Genomic DNA, 18,235 nt, shown 5'->3' with positions numbered 1-18,235 from the left:
ACTGGGGAGGTTGAGGCAGAAGAATCACTTGAACCCAGTAGACAGAGGTTGCAGTGAGCTGAGATCACACCACTGCACTCCAGCCTGGATGACAGAGTGAGACTCCATCTCAAGAAAAAGAAAAAAAGATTAGTCAACATTTTGATCTTAAGACTTTTTTTCTTTCAGTATGGGTCCTTCTGATTAGCATTTGTGTTTTGTTTTTGTTATATAAACTACAGTTACACTGTCTTATTTATAATTTTTAGTTTTAGCTTCTTCAAAGGGAAATAAGATATAGACACTATAGGACTGAGTGTAGAATCTTTCTACATTTTTTACTATTTTTCATCAAACACCACCACTTACTTCACACATCAAAACTGACTGCAAATATTTTTAGAAATTTACCTTTGTTTGCCCCTTAATTTAGTTTTCTTTTTATATAACCAACGGATCTCTTTTTGCACTTATATTTCATTGGTTTATTTGATACTCAAGTAAAATACATGGTTACAATTAAAGGACTGTTGCCATAAACAGGCTTGGGGACAAGTGCAGCTGCCCCCTGGTAAGCATATAGCTCATATAGCTCAGCTGGTGGGAGCTAAGGCACAGGGTGTGGGCTTCATGCTGAGAGGCATTGGCCAGCACATTTTACAGGAAGATGAAAAATACTATGGTTTCAATGTATATGTCCCTCCAAAATGTATGTGTTAGAACTTAGCCCCCCGAATTAGGATAGTATTACAAAGTGGCACCTTTGGTAGAGTGCTCACAGGTGGGAGTAGAACCCTTATAAAAGAGCTTGAGGGAGAGAGTCCACCCCTTTTCTCCCTCTGCCATGTGAAGACACAGCAACAAGGAGCCATCCTGGAAGCAGAGAACAGTATCTCACCAGTCACCAAATCTGCTGGCACCATGGTCTTGAGCTTCCAGCCTTCAGACTATGGGAAATAAATTTCTATTATTTATAAATCACACAGTCTAAGGTATTTTGCTACAGCTGCAAGAATGGACAAAGACAGAATATAGTAGGTTAAAAGGAGATCCATTTAAAAAGCTTCTTCTCTGCTCGAAACAGTGTCAGTTGACTACAGTTTTCATCTTCCATCAAGTTATTTGAATGACAGGTAACTGGCCAACAAGTTCTTTGATTGAAGCTGGAGTCTTCAACATGGTGCTGCAGACCATGCAGTTCATTCTACCCATAGGACTATGGTCAGGACCCTGCAGGCACCAAACCTGGGAAAAGGGAGCTGGGAGATGAGTTAAGGAGCGTGAGTTATTTAATCAAGTAATGTTGGCTGTTGCTCTTTCCAGAGATTAAAGTTGTTCAAATGGTTCCCACAGCAAATTTATGCAGAGAATGGGGGCCAGCAGCTAAAACCCAAGCCTTCTGGATTCCACTACAGCCTTTTCTTCAAACTCAGCTGGTCTCCCTGGGGTGAGGCTCGGGGCGGAGGAGCGTTTGCTTCCCTCTTCCAGGTGGTTTGGCAGCCATCTCCTTGCAGAACATGATGTGCTCTTGTGGGAGGAAAAGGGGATGATTATGAATCACGGAGTATCAGAGCTGGAAGGGGCCTTGGTGACCTTTACTCCCACTGTCCCGTTTTACAGATGAAGAGATTGTGGGCCAGATAAGAGGTTATGGCTTTTCACCAACTTGACCACCACACTGTTTATGTTCAGCAAACATAGATATGCTATTATGTATTAATTCCAAACTTCTGCTCCCAATTTTCTGAAGCTCAGAGGGACACCTTGTATTGCTGGATGATAAAAGAGGAACAAAGTGACGAAGTGCTGACAAGGCGATGACAGAACATGAGAGATTTACTGCTGCGTGGGAAGAGATCTTCAGTGATCATGTAGCCTGAAGCTCTCATTTTGTCATCGAGGGACACCAAAACTCAGAGCAGGTTAGTGACTGAATTATCTAATGTATGAGCTAGGTAGTACAAGCAAATGAATTTTAAAATGCTGGAAATTCATCAGTTGAAATACATTGCACCTGGGTTGCTAAGAGCCCCAGACTGGCTAGTTCGTTTTATCTCATGCATCTCCTCACCAGTGCCTAGTACAGATCCATATTAGGTTCTTGATAAATGTTCTTTAAATAAATTATGAAGATCATCATTCAAGTTAACATAGCATAAGGCAAAATATATATTCCATAAGGAGACTAAAGGTAGTCGAGACCATAGTTGGTTGAAAGGGTAGGAAAGGCTTTGAGGTGGGGCTTGAAAATTAGTGGGATTTTGAGGGTTGGGTTAGGGGAGCTGTAGATGGGAAGATCATGTTCTCGTAGAGGGAACAGTGAGCATGATAAGGAGGCAGAGGGCAGGTGACCCTGGAGTTTGGGGAATTTCGGGACATCCGATTGGCCACAGCATAGCATTGGAGCAGGGGAGTAGGGGTGGTAGGCTTGTCACCGAGGGCCCAGAACTCTCCGTCCTTAATTCTTCAGGAGGTTCTGGAGTTTATAGTTTTGAGGAGGGGAAGGACATACATGACCCATTTTTGGCAACAAGACATTGCAGGATGCTGATATTCAGTTCAGACACAGGAATTTTCCCCACTTCATCCAAATGTCCTGGCTCTGGCTCTGTGAAGAGGTCAGAAAAACACTGGGGACTGTCTTTCTTTGGAAATACTTTTGGACCATCGAAGTTTTCAAGGAGATAAACATCCTTATGACGTTTCTGGTGGTCCAGGCCCATCTGGCCGAGGAAGGACAAAGATACATGCAGATTAGGCATACTGGAGGGGAATGTTTGCTAAACATTCTTCATTCTTCAGAAAGGTTCAGGCTCAGTTCAACTTTGGGAGTGAGGCTTGAACTAATGTTGATTTTATCAGCACCTATTTGCTCCAAGACTGTAGAAGAAAGATTGTTTGCATTCCTTCTTATGGTGCTGCTGGAGGAAACAACAATGACCATTAATTGGGTGTGTCCTATTATGTCCTCTGTTAGGCAGTTATGTATACTTTTTTTTTTTACAATTGAGACAGAGTCTTGCTCTGTCGCTGAGACTGGAGTGCAGTGGCGCGATCTTGGCTCACTGCAACCTCTGCCTCCCGGGTTTAATTTGATTCTCCCGCCTCAGCCTCCTGAGTAGCAGGGATTACAGGGACCCACCATCAAGCCCGACTAATTTTTGTATTTTTGTAGAGACGGGGTTTCACCACGTTGCCCAGGCTGGTCTTGAACTCCTGACCTCAGGTGATCTGCCCGCCTAGGCCTCCCAAACAGTTATGTATACTTTCACTAGTCTTTTCACAATTTTGAAAGGTAGTTTTAGAGGTGTGTGATACCTTTTGTTTTTGTCTCTCCAGCAAGATTTTCCGTTCTCCTGGCATTTGTGGCCATGTGACCTGGGCCTGGCCAATCATTATCACTCATCCCCTGACCACAGTGATTGGACCAGGGAGTGGGCACGGGACCCAATCTGCTCCAATCCTGGTCCTTTCCTGAGACTGATCCCTTGATGCAGGGAGAGAGAAGTACTTTCCGCGCAGGTTGCTGAACTGAGGCTGCCCCGACTGTATGACAGTTGTACCGCAGCTCAGTCCTACTTCCTTTATTTTCTCACAGTTGTTGTTCCTGAGCATTGGCTTCAAAAACCTTGCTGCTCATTTATCTTGTCTCCCAGGGAACCAATCAAAGAAGAGGAGGAGGAGAATAGTGGTGGGGATGGGTTGTTGACGTCTGACTTTAGAGAATTTTTCTTTCATCACACAATAAAATTAAAAAATAAAAAGACAAGGATGCAGGACGCCCTCAGAGTTCATCTGTCATATTTTCAAAAGGAAATTTTAAGCCCGCAATCTTTCCATCAGCTGCCAGGAGTATTTTCTAGAATAGCTGAAGGGTGCTTTTGCCTAAAACCTGGGGGTTGGCTTAGGTGGCCTTTCAAGGATGCTTCTAGCTTCAAGTTTCTGTCAATTATGCTTTGCACATCTAAGAGCTGTTTGGGCTGGAGAATTTCAGAGAAATTTTCCATGTTCCAGGGTTGAGATTCAGCATCTTTTTGCTGAGTGGGCATTGATGAGAAATGCCTCTGAACTCGCAGGGGTGATGCAGCCCCTGGCCAGCCTGCCAACTCTAGATACTCTCATTGCTCCAATGCTGTCACACTCGCTGTTTTTAGGTCTGTTATGGGCAAATCTGTAGCAAGCATTCCAAAAGCTAAAACACTTTTAACTGTCTCCAGAGCAGCCAGAGATCCTCATAGCAAAGCCAGGTAACCCTAGGGGCCAGGGGCACCGTACGCACTATCCCTGAGGGGCCGAGCGGGCTGAAATCAGCCTGCACCCTGCTTGCTAACCGTGCGTGGGGACACTGTGTCCACTTGGAAGACTGGATGCCTTTCTCCAGTTTCACACTGACTACTTCCTCCCTGCCAAGAGCACAGCTTCCCTCCATCTGAAGAAATAAAAGGAGCTTGGGGCCCCAACATGAACGATTGCCAGGGGCTGGGACACACCTGTCATGGGCAGGTTTGTTCAGGGTTCAGGGCGCATAAAGACTTAATCTGCTTTCACATTAAATAGGCTGATCAGATACGACAACAATTTCCCACTGTTATTTGAATGGCAAACAGGATTTAGAGCACAAGAGAAGGAACTTTTTTGTATATATAACTTTTCATGCAGAAAGTCCACAGAGTTTACCTGTAATCTTAGCTCACAATTAGACAAAAGGATTAGAGTTGGACATGTAGAGCTTATCAAAAAGCTTAGAGGGAGACCAAAGGAGGGCAAATGCAATTTTTTCTTTCTTTTATGCCCATGTCAAAATGCATGCTTTAGTCAACATCTTGAAAACTCTCCAGTGGAGGTAACTCTACCTTCCTGTACTACAACTATTAGGTAGGTGCAAAAATAATTGCAGTTTTTGCCTTCAAAAAAAAAAAGGCAAACACTGTAATTACATTTCACCAACCTAGTACTTGAGGACGATGATAGAGCACTGCCAAAGAAGCCTCATGGCTGGAGCATCTTGTCACTCCGAAGGAGCAAATAGGCCTTATATAAGGGACAGGGCAGGCCACTTCTGGTGAATTGCATACCTTGCAGTGAGACATGGGCTGAGGGTCCCGGGATTGGTGAGAGCAGTTAGCATGTTTGTGCCCCAAACCTTCAGTCTGAGGAGGACAGGAAGAACCTCTCTAGAAACACTAAAGTCAATGGGAAATGAACTTGGGCTTGAGTTATTTTCTGATCAATTTGATTTAAATATAATATTAATAAAAAGAATACATAAAACTAATAGCCTGAATGACAGACCCAGTGGATATGACCTGCTTGGGCAATTTGAGTGACTCTGGCTTTGAATTTAATATGGCTTTTATTGAAGAAATTTTTTCTAATGGTAAAGAAAGGAAGTAAATCATTAACACCTTAGCAACAGTGAGTTTGTCATCTGGAATCAGGGGAACAAGAGGGGAGGTCTGGGAGTTGTGTGGGAGTTAAGATGAGGGTCGACAGGAATCTGGAAGTGAAGGGAAAGGGCCTGATGAGGGAGTTTGTCCCCATCCTGCAAGCTTGGCTTTTTTGTGAACTTTTTCGGAGTTAAAAGAGCACACTATATTCAGTCCTAGCCTCTGTTGTGTAGCCGAAGTGTTGGAAAATGTGGATTTCCTTGTTTCTGCACAATAGGGGTGCCTCAGACCTCCAGACATAAACAATGCATCCCGCAGGCCAATGCTTCTGAGTCAGGTTTGGGCCACAGGATCCCACCAGAATCAAGGAACAGCCAGCCTTACTGAAAACCAAGCGACCCTGAGCAAATCCATTTTGAATTCCAAAGTTAATGTGAAGCACCTATGAAAATAAACATAGGCAGAAGCAGCTGTTAGAGGGAACACAGTTGCTCTATTTGTTCTGTGGGGGCTAGATACCTAGAGGAAGCCCTCCTCTTGCAAACAGAATAGATCATAGGATCTGGAGAAAAGAGGCAACAAATCAGCCAGAGAGTATGTAGCTCTAGATTAGTTGGGCTTCTTGTGTTCCTAAATGTTTTTCTTCACAAAAGACCCTTGATCATGTGGCAGTCCATCTACCCATCCATCCGCCCATCAATCTATCCATCCACTCATCCTTCCATCTATTCACTCATCATCCATTCATCCACCCATCTACTCATCCACCCATCTCTCCACTTATCGTCCAATTATTCATTCATCCATCCATCCATCCATCCATCCATCCGTCCATCCATCATCCATCCACTCATCTTTTCACCCATGATCCACTTACCCATGTATCTATTCATCCACTCATCTATCCACCCACCATCCATTCATCCACCCATACGTTAACTTATTCATCCAACTGTCTGCCCATTATCTACCCACCCATCCCCCCTACCTATCCCCCTACTCATCTACCTCTCCATCCATCCCCCAAATACTACTTGATACCCATTACATGTGCCAAGCTAAGGACAGCTGGTCAAACATACTTATCTACTTGCTGAGTGGGCAGGAAGTAGGGTGTTCTCTTTGGTAAAAGAAATGACTGACAGACATAATAAGGCCCAGTAAGATGCAGTAGAGCATAGAGATAAAAAAAACACAGGCTTCATGATGAGTCTGTCACTTTCTAGCTATACAGGAAAGTTACTTAACTTCTCAGCACCTGAGTTCTGAGGTGAAGGAATAATAGTAGTTCCCGCTTTACAGGGTCCTTGTAGGAATTAAGTGATTCAATGAAACCTAAGTGCTTAGCACAGTGCCTAGCACATATGATGTCCTCAATAAATTTTAGCTTGTGTTATTAAAAGTAGGACATCCAGAGAAACAGAGTGAATTATGTAATCTAAAGAGGCAGTGGGAAAGGGGTTTCTTAACCCCTTTCCCATTTGCCCCAGAGCACTTGCAGCTGCAGAGTTCACCCCAACAAAACTCACAGATTACAGTCCTAACCTTACCCCCAAAGTTTGCCACAGAATATTTCGCTTTTATTATTATTTTTGCATTGCTGTAGTATATCGACTTTGGAAACAAAATATATCATTCTATTTATAGCATTGTGCACATTTATAAAATAGTCATTCCTGATCACAGGAAATGTCAAATCCTAGAAAACGTAGCATTCCTACACATGATGTTAATTCTGTGGTGAACTTATGGCACTGAAATGGTGTGACAAGGAGGTGACAATGTTGTTCACATTCCACAATGATACTGTGATTGAAGTAAACAACAGAAATGGAAAGAAGTCTAAGAAGCCACGTGTCATTGTGGATTATCACAAGAATGTGGGAGCAGTGGACTGGCTGATCAGATGCTCACTTCCTATCCAACTGAGCACAAAAGGCACAAGCTTTGGCCTAAGAAATTCTTATTTATTTATTTATTTAGAGACAGAGTCTCACTCTCTCACCCAGGCTGGAGTGCAATGGCACGATCTTCTCACTGCAACCTCCGCCTCTCAGGTTTAAATGATTCTCCTGCCTCAGCCTCCCGAGTAGCTGGAATTACAGGCATGTGCCACCACGCCCAGCTAATTTTTGTATTTTTAGTAGAGATAGGGTTTCTCCACATTGGTCAGGCTGGTCTCTAACTCCTGACCTCAGGTGATCCACCTGCCTCGGCCTCCCAAAGTGCTGGGATTACAGGTGTGAGCCACCATGCCCAGCCTTAATTATGTGTTTACTTTTCTTTTCTTTTTTTTTTTGTTTTGAGATGGAGTCTCGCTCTGTCGCCTAGGCTGGAGTGCAGTGGCGCAGTCTTGGCTCACTGCAATCTCTGCCTCTTGGGTTCAAGCGATTTTCCTGCCTCAGCCTCCCAGAGATCTGCAACCCAGCCAGTTTTTGTATTTTCAGTACAGACAGGTTTTACCATGTTGGTCAGGCTGGTCTCACACTCCTGACCTCAGGTGATCCACCCGCCTAGACCCCCCAAAGTGCTGGGATTACAGATGTGAGCCACCGTGCCCAGCTGGTCTAAGAAATTCCTTTGCCACCCTCTAAACATTGCAGTGCTGAGCTCCTACATCCTGTTAGGGAAGGATAATCCTGAGCACACGATGAGCCATGTAAACTTCAGACTGACGTTGAGCGAAAGAATGCTGGAAAAGCATCGCAGGCCAGGGCAGCAACGTCTTCAAGGTCGTCCGTGCTCTGATGATGTCACACTTCTTCCCTGTCTGGAAGACATTTCCCCAAGAGCGTACCACTGGTATCAGGGAAACGGAATCCAACTGGTTGCTGCAAAGTTTGCTGAGCACACAATGATAAAGATGGCAAGAAGGTCCGGAGAGAAAAGCAATATTTTTGTGCAGAATGTGATATTCTGCCTTTGTCCCATGCTTTGAAATTTACCACATGAAAAATAAAATTAAATATGGATCATCATATACATTTCTGTTACATTAGGATTAGAGACAAGTTCTGTTTAGAAATAACTCCAAGAACAGTTTTTATATTTTGTTTTCACATTGAAAAAATCAGTCAGATTTGCTTCAGTTTCAAGAAGCGTGTTTATGTAAAATTAAATGAGTGCTGGCAGTGAGCTAGCTGCAGATTTTTTTTTTTTTTTTCTAAATGGGAAATGGGACAGAAAGATGCGTTCGAGGCCATGACCAGGCTCTGGGTACTTTACAGATGCCCAGTGGCTGGGCATGGAGGGAATACACTGCTGGCGGAAGTTAAAACCTAGGGCTTTCTCGCCTGTTGTCTTCTTGTTCCCATAAGTCCAGCAATGGCTCAAACCAATAGTGTAGCCAACAAACAAAAGGCCCCAATGAGGAAAGTCAGGGGTTGGGGGAACCCCAGAAAAATAGAGCGGGGGAGGTCAGAAGACCTTGGGGGCAGAAATCCTGCAGGATCCTGACAAGGGGCCAAACTGGCAGCCAAGAGAGGTAGCTGAGGCTGTGAGAGACAAGGCAGATGGAGCCCCTGAGCCTGGGGGGCCCTGGCTCTTCTCTACTAAATATTCCTCCAAGAAAGCAACTAATAAAGGGAGGTCAGGAGTGGCCACAGAAAAGACAAAGGCTGGGTCTAAGACAGAAGTTCCCGCAGTCAATATAGTGACTTCTGCCAACCCACTGGAATGTCTGGAAGAAATGGAGGCCCTAGTCAGGAATCAGGAATCTGACTGGAGATATGATCTGATATGGACAGGCTAGATGATACTGTCCCTGGCAGGGGAGAGTGGTGACTGCCCTATAGACATCCCACAGCCTTCTTTTGGCCAACTGGTCCCTGGAACATGGGAGTCGGGATTAGTTTAAGGGAGAATGCTGTGGATAACAGGAGGATCTCTCCAATCTTGGGAGAGGGCCTGGGAAGCATGAACAGAACAGATGGAGGTGAGTGGGTCCCATCAAAGACGGGCAGCAAAGGCCCTGGGGCCACCTCAGTGGGATCTGCCATTAAACATCTCTGGGACTCTTTCTGTATATCTTCAAGGTGGAAGGTAAGTCTCTGAACACCCACTGCGGACAGCAGTGAGACCCACCACCTGGGGTGAGCTACCTTCATCTCTAGTGGTGGCGTAAAGTCTGAGGAAGATTGGAGACCTAGAAAGAAGGACAGAGAAATTGGAGAAGAATTCCTCCTTCTGGCCCTTAAACTCTGAACTGGGAGAGAGACAGGCTATGGGAGAAGATTGAGATGGATTAGAGAATTCCTCTTAAGGGCCTCTTCCCTACCCCTGCCCCCAAACATGGAAAGAAAGGAAGATCCTGAGTTCCTGCAAGGGAAATTCTAGGCACCTAGCTAGTTCTGAGAAGTAAATAAGCAACTTGATAAGCAAAAAGGTAACGGTAGCTTAAAACAATAGTCAAGGAAGCTAGAATCACAGAATGTTTGGTTCCCCTACAAAAACTAAAGATAACATCTTACCATGTCTCTGAGTTGCTTCTCAGAAACTGGCACCCCACCAAATGGATCTTCTTGCATATAGACCTCAGATAAGGGGGAACTGGGGACTGAACTCAGCACTGTTCTTTGTTCTACATTTCTTTCTGAGAGGCCTGGAGGAAGTCATACCCAACCAGAGTAACATGCTTTTGTACTGACCCCAAATTTTTAAACAAAACTTATCTTTAACCAATTACAGAAATCTTTGAATCTAACTATGACCTGTAAGCCCCCTGATTCAAGATATCCCACCCTTTTAGGCCAAAATCAATAAGTAACCTCCATGTATTGATTTATGATTTTGTCTGTAACTTCTGCTTTCCTGAAATTTATGCCTGCCTTTAAAAACCTTCACCTACAAACCATATGGGGAAGGTTGGGACTTAAGCATTAGCTGCTCGATCCTTCTCGCCTAGCGCCCTGTAAATAAACACCTTCCTTTTTCCTGCTACAAACCTTGGTGTGGGTATCTGATGTTACTGTGCTGAGCCAGTGGACCCCAGTTTGGTTCTATAACAAGATAATGGTTATTTTCATACTTACACAGTAGAGAACCTCACTGCCTTAGGAGCAGATACTCCTGAGGCAAGGCAGATCCCAAAGATGCTGGGATAAACTAGCTGAGTTTGTCTAGGAGATGCCATATGCATGGCACCCAGAGAATCCTACCTCATCCTATAAGATGCATAAAGATGGGCTCAAATACCAATTCAAAGACCCGCGGACAAGAAAAATCACCCCTACAATATTCACAAATTCTAAAAGGGCTTGCTTGTGGTCAGCCTTGGCTTTTGAGTTCCTGCTTCCACTGAATTAGTTCAGTTTCTGACTCAGCTCTTCAGTCTGTAGATGTTGTCTTTGTTTTACATCAAAGTGACCCACATGTGGGACTTGGCCTATTCACTTGACTGCCACTAAAAAAGCCACTCCTACTCAATGTGAATGCCTGTAAAGCAGACTGTCCTGAAGGGGTAAGGAAGCTGTGGAGTTAAGTACATCAGAACAGAGCAAATGACTTTGGAATCTGAAGCAGACCTCCTTATTCCCAGCAGTTTTTTGGCCTTTCAACCACGTGGCTTGCCGTCTTTCTTCTTTCTCCATCACCCCCCCAACAAATCTTTTCTGTTCAAGTTCCATTGAATTCTAATTCAGAAAAGTTTAATTATCTTCTGATGAGCTTGTCTTCAGCTAAGTCATGATTCAGGATCTCACCTTCTAACCCCAGATGTTTATCAGGGTCTTTTCTTCAATAAAGACAGTCCTCTCTAGAAGAGGGTTATAATTTTTTTCACTCCATTAAGCCTGAATGAAGGCTGACTACAGAAGAGAAAGGATGTTGCTTTTCTTTGCTGACCTGGGAGGAGATGGACTTTTTTAGCCCCTGTGAAATCTGTGAAGGTGGTTCAAGAAGCAAAGATTGAAGGACAGGTCTTCATCCTTCCTCTACCTGGAGAAGTTTTACTTGTGCTGGTGAGGAAATCATGTGCTTACTTTATCTTCTTCAAAGAGCAAGGAGTGACTTTGAACTGAGGTGGGTACTCTTTCCAGATCAGATGCTCATCAAAGCAGCCAACCCTAGTTCTGGAAGTCATCCTTGACAAAGGCATTTCTTTTAGTAAAATTCAAAGAAAACTTTAACCTTCACTAAGAAAAGGAAATGGAGTGGTTCAGAGTTATTGCTATGACTAGTGTCTTGCTAAGCTACCCCAGAAACAGGGAAATGGACCACCTGTCCCCTCCATTCATTGCCCACTCTATGAAATACACAAAAGAATAGAAAGGACTTAACAGTTGTTTACTGACCAAACAGGCTCTGTATTGAATACTTTGGATATATGATCAATTTAATCTTCAGAGAGAATCTTCAAAATTTCTCCAAGAGATTTATCTCCATTATATGTGTGAAAGGAAAATGAAAACTCAAGATCTCAATTCACTCTGCCAAAGGAAAAAAATTAAGCTAAAAGTCATGCTTAATGACTTTGCATGAGTCATGCAAGAAGCTGCCTTTCTTTTTGCTTCTAAGCAGATAGCTACAGATAAGAGGTTAAATATCTCCACATGCAGTTAGTTTATGTTCACTTTATCTTAAGAAAAGTGCCAATTTACTGAGCACAAGATGAATACATAATTGACTATTCCTCTACCTGCCCCTTTTCTCTTGCAACATAGGGATTACCATACCCTTTCTCTTTCCCCTCCAGTCCACTTTTTCCCTTTAAATATTGATGTCCTCAAACTAATCTTTGGCAAAAGGCACAGACCACAGACTATTTCTGTGGCTCTGTCTTTATTTCTTCTGGGCGTGTCCTTAACCTTGATAAAATAAACTTCTAACTTGATTGAGACCTGTCTCAGATACTTTTTGGCTTACAAATTGGCAGCCAACGGAAGGGATTCTGAGAGGAGGTGCCCCAACCTTTGACAAATCTACCAGTGCTTGGAATCAGCTTAGGTTATCTTTGTTGCTCAAACAAAGATAAGACAATTTTCTGAGGTCTGGGAGCTCCTCCCTCCAGAGAATCCCTGATCACCCCAAATTTGGTTGAGATCTAAGGTTTATTTTGAAGTACAACTCCTTTTCTGGAGTTTTACTCACTTCCAACAAAAATGGCGAGTTTTCCTGTTTCCATGACAATGGATGGCAGGCAGCTCCTTTTTGGAGTTTCAGCTTGCATCCAACAGGGAAGGTGAGTTTGAGTCTTTTACTGCTTCTAAAATGGTAGAGAGCAGTATTGAGCCTGGGCGCTATTCCTAGGTAAGTAGCTGAATTGGAGTTTTGTCTTGAAAATCCTGCTTAATGACTAAGAGTTAAGATTAACAACCAGCTGATCTTAATTTCCTCTTAACACGAAAGTGCTCAGTAATCGCACTGGTTTCGTCGTTGTTGTTGTTTTATTGTTTATTTGTTTATTTTAGTCTTTCTCACATTGGATTTGACCAACTCTACCTGACTTGGTCAAATCTAAATGAGAATTTCAAATTATGGGGAGCACTGTTTTTGAGTTGGCTAAAACTCCTCACAGCTGCAAAAAAGAAGAAAAAATCATACGCTTGGTTTTCTTAGCAGCAGCAAATCTGTATGAGTATGCAGCAACTTGATTCTTGCCTCCTCAGAGGAAAGAATTCGTCTGAGGGGCATAAGGCAGAATGAGAGACCACGGCAAGTTATAGAGCAAGAGTGAAAGTTTATTAAAAAGTATTAGAGCAGGAATGAAAGGAAGTAAAGTACACTTGGAAGAGGGCCAAGAGGACAACTTGAGAGATCCAAATGTAAACTTGGGGTTTTTTATGTTGGCATGCTTCTGAGGTCTTGTGTCTCTTCTGCCCTGATTCTTCCTTTGGGATGGGCTGTCCACATGTGCAGTGGCCTCAGGCACTTGGGAGGGGGTGGCAGGCACAGTGTGTTTACTGAAGTTTTGCGCATGCTCACTGGAGGCGTTGTTCCCTTACCAGTCGAGTGTTCCTAGAGGAAGGTCATATCATAGTTAAACTCTGCCATTTTGCCTCTTAGCATGTGCATGATTGAGTCCACTCGCCCAGCTCCTGAGATCTTACTGGAAAGCAGCTGATCAACAGCTTCGGATGTTTTCTATCTATTGGGAGACTGAATTTCCCTGGTGCTGGCTGTGACCAATTGTTTGAGAGAGATAGTTTAATAACTACCTGACCATCACCTGACGGTCTCCTGGCAGTCCTGGTTGAGGGGTAGGGCACTGTCCTGCCCTGCTTAGGTCTGCCTAACTACCTACTCAAACAGTTTCTCTGTTCACTTCCTTTCTTAAAAGATTGTTCTTTTGTTTACTTTTCTTCCATTCTATTCATCCTTCCCCTTTTGCCATCTTTGGTATGAAGCAAATTCAAAACAAAAACAAAAACAAAAAAACAAAAAAAAACAGAGAAGGCTTCTAATCAGACCCCTTAAAGAACTCAGAGTAAAGGTGCCACTCACCCTTTTTGGGGGGTGTCCTGCTTTCTTTGTGGAGTTTCAAAAGTCATGGGCAGATTTTTCTCAAGTGTAAAGTTCTGCTTTCTTGTATTCCATTACCTGACATCTTTGTCTTTGGTGGGGGTACTAGAGATTACCTTGTACTGTGAGAGAATTTGGCTTTGTGTTATGTAATAGTGGCAGAGAACCACAATCTTAGGGATGGCTAAGGACAGTTTATAGGAAATAGCATTACTACAGGGGGCTACTTATTTCTTTGCACATTTAAATTAAGAAAATTGCGTATGCTTTCTTGGCGCTATTCCTTAAAAGGATCTACCATAAAGCTAGTAATATAATCAAGCTAAATTGAAAATAACACCTATCAAACTGAGTCACTTTAATAAAATTCTTTGCAAAGGAAATTTACATCTTTACAGGAAATCTCCACTTAGTAAGAGCTTCTCGGTCCCTACAATGGCTTAAAGTTCACATAACAGACATTGCCTTTGTTTAGATCTAAGTGTGTGCCTTTGAGATGTACATTTTCTACCTTGTTTCACCTAAGTCATGTCTTTGGGATGCAAATTTACATTGCCTCATTAACAATTGTTTAGGACATAGAACAGATAATCATGACATTAACAGTCTAAAATAGAGAAGAGAAAAGTTTTGAAAACAGGCGAATGAGAACTTTTAAATCTGTAAGATCTGCCTCTGGGTGTCTATTATGTCTATATGTTCCTATGTCTTGTGTGGAAATAACATTTCACTATCAATTATGTGAAAGAGCTCTAATTAATTGGCTTAAAGAAAAGTCAGTGTTCATCAGCCTAATAGAAGCTAGCTCAGAGGCTTTTCAGTTCACATGACTTTAGTGATCTTTAGTGAGATTAATTTGGTAAATTTAGTCTGAAAATCCTCTACAATAATTTAAAATCTTAAAGTCATGTTAAGTTAAATTAAGTAATCCTAGGTTTTTTACTGGGAATTAGAGTTACTAAAAGTTAGATTAGCAGGATAGTATGATGTGTTTTTGGTGAGGTTTATAAAAACATGAGGATGTGGTTTTTGCTTAAGAAAATGTAAATTTTTTTCTCGTTCAGAGGACCTTTCTACTGATGTTGAGAGAAAAACCGTGTTCACACCCAGCTGTTTTTTGGTAAACTGGTTAAGTTTGTATCAGTATCTCATGGCTAGAGTTCTGAGGTAAAAGCTATAGGATCTTTATTTGTATAAGTATGTGTGTGCTTAGGTGTGTTTCTGTGTACCTACATATGTATTGTTATGTTTATGGCCACAAGGTACCAAACTGACTTAAAGATAAAGGAGAACTCACAAATTCAGTAAATAAGCCTTACTGCTTTACAAGTTAATGTGACTTAAATAGAGTTTTAATAAATAAATTGACTTTAAAATTGTTGGTAAAATAAAATTAGAAATGTCTTCAGAATCGCCAACATACATTATTGTTTAGATTTATTGGTCAAGCAGTTTTACAATTTTTTCTCTTAAATATGATAAGGTGTCAAGATTTGGCATGAGAGTTGTAAAGCTATAAATGTAGCCCAAAAGAGAATTATCTTTGTGTAATTTTTTGATAAAGCATTTAATATCATTGGTTTAATGAAAATAGCTAAATCCTGAGTTATTGACAAAAAAAAAACCCAAAACATTTATTTAACCTTAATATTCTTACTTAAGCAAACACCTGAAATTCACAGGCTATAAAAATTGTTAACAGGGAAATAACTCTAAATGATGACCATCACAGTTTTCATATGTAATCTAGATCAAATATTTTAAAAAATTAAATAGGCAAATGTAATAGAATGAATGCTTGTAAATAAACTTGTCATATAATTTAGAACCTAAAGTTAAATTAAATAATATATATTCATTAAATACCTGGGTCATTTCCAATTGTTTAAATAAAAATTATAGAAAATCAGTTTTCTAAAAAACAATGTGTTTTTTAGAACACAATGTGTTTTTTAGGAAACAATTTTTGTCTAATTCAAAGGTTATTTAATGGTTGTTTATAAAACAAGCTAAAATGAACCAGTAAATAAGAGAGATGTAAAGAAAGTTATATGTATAAAGAGATATTTGGGGTAAGAAAGATTAAAAGGAAAATCATTTTATATGAGAAAGGATCTTGTATGGTAAATGTTTTGTCCTAAAATAACTGGTTATTTAAGAAAGAGTGGTATTTAGGATAAGACAGGAAGTCTAAGCATGTCATAAATGGTTTGTGCAAGTTTGAATAAGGGTTGTAAAAGAGACTTTAACTTTATGTGATCAAATTGACTATAACTAAAAGGCAATTATAATATTCTTTCTAGAGGTCGGGCTTTGGTATTTAACAATACACTAATAAAGAGTTGGTTGGAACAACAAATTTATCTGAAGGTATTGATTTAATCTTAATAAAATTATAAGAGATTTTAACTTTTTTAACCCAAAAGTTCAACTTTTATTGCATGTCATTTCTTTCAGTTTTCTCTCCCCTTTGAGAAGGCCTGAGATAATAACGTTCTCCATCAACTTTTTCATCAGCTCCTTTAATTTTTTTCCTCAGGTTCTAACTTCCATTGTATCCCGATACTAAAAATGTTTTATCTAAATGGTCTAAAGGAAATATTTTCTTCCAATATAACATTGTGTGCTCTTGGCTTTAAATTCTTCTATGAAATTGAAAACTTTCACTTATGATTCAGGACATACTCTTCCTATGTCTAACTAATGTAAGTCCTAGGAAAACTGAGATTTAAAAACCTTAAGGTTATTATATCTATGTAACTTTCTGTATTGCTTTTGAAATCCTGTGCTGTTAAGTTACAGGGCTTTTACTTTTGGATCTAGAAAGGACTCCAAATCCTGTTAAATCTTAAACACTGACAGCAGTTAAAGCCTCATTTACCAACCCAGGAGAAGATGAGTATCAAAATAAACCATTCATGAGACACAGAGCCAGAAATTAAAACTATTTAACCCTTCTAGGCCCCAGGACTACCAGGAAGAGATAGGCCACATGAGATTATAGGGCTGATTTTGAGAGATAAAATTAGTTTAAAGTTTCTCTATGAATTAAACATTAATATCAACATTACATGGATGCAAGACCAGCATCTGGGCCCCTATGTCAGACTAACAAGATTTTCTTGGAGTATTAACTAACTCTTTAATTTAAAAAATTGTAAAATGTTATAAAAAGGTTTATAGAAATTATATATTATAGTGAAGTGACTAAAATTTAATAGATTTGTTTATAAGATTTGTGAGACATGTAATTGGCCCCATGCTGTCTTTATCAGGGCTTATTGTTTGGGGAAGTAAGTCTCCTCTCTCAAAGAATAAAGGTTTTTGCCTTTTTTTGAAATCTTTGAGTTATCACTTTGGCTAAATGAATGACTGATTTTACAATGACCTGTGATCCTATTTTGTGATATCAAGTGTTTTAAACTTTAGATATTTGACAAACTCCAAAATCATATTCTAAATTCAGTCCTTTTGACCTCATTAATGTTTTGATATTAGGTCTCATGAAGTCTAAAAGAAACATAATTGGTTTATTTGGTACAATAAAATAATGAAGCATTGTCAAATATAAAATGGTAGTTAATGGATTATATTTATATAAATGGTATTTAATGGATTATATTTATATAAAGGTGATATTAGTATTTGTTCCAAAATTATATGAGAATCCTGTGATTCTGATATGTCTTAGTATATGCTTTCAGTAGTAGTAATTATGATGATTATGTAAAACTTTTGTATGCCACAGAAGTGAACAATTTTTTTTTTGTCAATTGTGTCTTTAACCATGACTATTCTAAGATTTTTGTCATCTATGACTGTTTTACTTTGATCCTTTTATAGGGCAGTTTTTAATGAGCTATAGAACTTTGAGGAGTACTCTTAAATATAGGTTTCTGGTAAATTGAGAGATTGTGCCATTGGAATAGAGAAAAACTTCCAGGACTCTCAGGGAGGTCTGATATATTCATGAGGATTGTTGATCCAATAACGAGCAGAACAGGAGTTAATTGAATGCACTGAACTAACTGAAGATTGAAATAATCTTTTATGATTTTTTGTTTAAAACATTTGCTGAGTCTTTTGTTTTTCAAAGTCAAGAAAACTTTCTCTTCTTTTAAGCTATCTATAGCTTTTAACAATTGAGTAAAGTATGCTCTTATGAGCAAAATTTAAAACATATCCTTTCTCTCAACCTAATTTCTCCAAAATTTGGAAGCTATTTTGTGAGTATTGTTGATTTGTGACAATATAATTATTTGCATAAGTTCAATGAGGATCTGTTTTCTTTTATAAGAGGGCATAATTGGAGACACTGGTTGTTTTACCAAGGCTTTGACTGAAAAGGCATTTTCAGATTGCCTTGAGAAAAGGAGGCTGACCTACAGAGCTGATAAAAGCCCCCTGAAAAA

General features: G+C 40.4%; 1 long non-coding RNA gene across 3 annotated transcripts in view; it reads left to right on the top strand.

The window, feature by feature from the left end:
- Nucleotides 1-18,235, top strand: part of LOC101021181 — a 217,545-nt gene that overhangs the window by 142,072 nt on the left and 57,238 nt on the right. For 2 of the 3 annotated variants that reach the window (XR_004176271.1, XR_001891947.3), the window contains exon 3: nt 1,730-1,901. This is a non-coding gene — a long non-coding RNA (uncharacterized LOC101021181). Of the gene's footprint in view, nt 1-1,729; nt 1,902-7,969; nt 8,405-18,235 lie in introns of those variants that run through there. The other variant, XR_004176272.1, reaches the window with a different exon arrangement.

Source organism: Papio anubis, chromosome 1 (genome assembly GCF_008728515.1).
Source record: "Papio anubis isolate 15944 chromosome 1, Panubis1.0, whole genome shotgun sequence".
Taxonomy (NCBI): Eukaryota; Metazoa; Chordata; class Mammalia; order Primates; family Cercopithecidae; genus Papio; species Papio anubis.
Note: the sequence above shows the minus strand (reverse complement) of the source record. Positions and strands in the feature narration are given on the sequence as shown.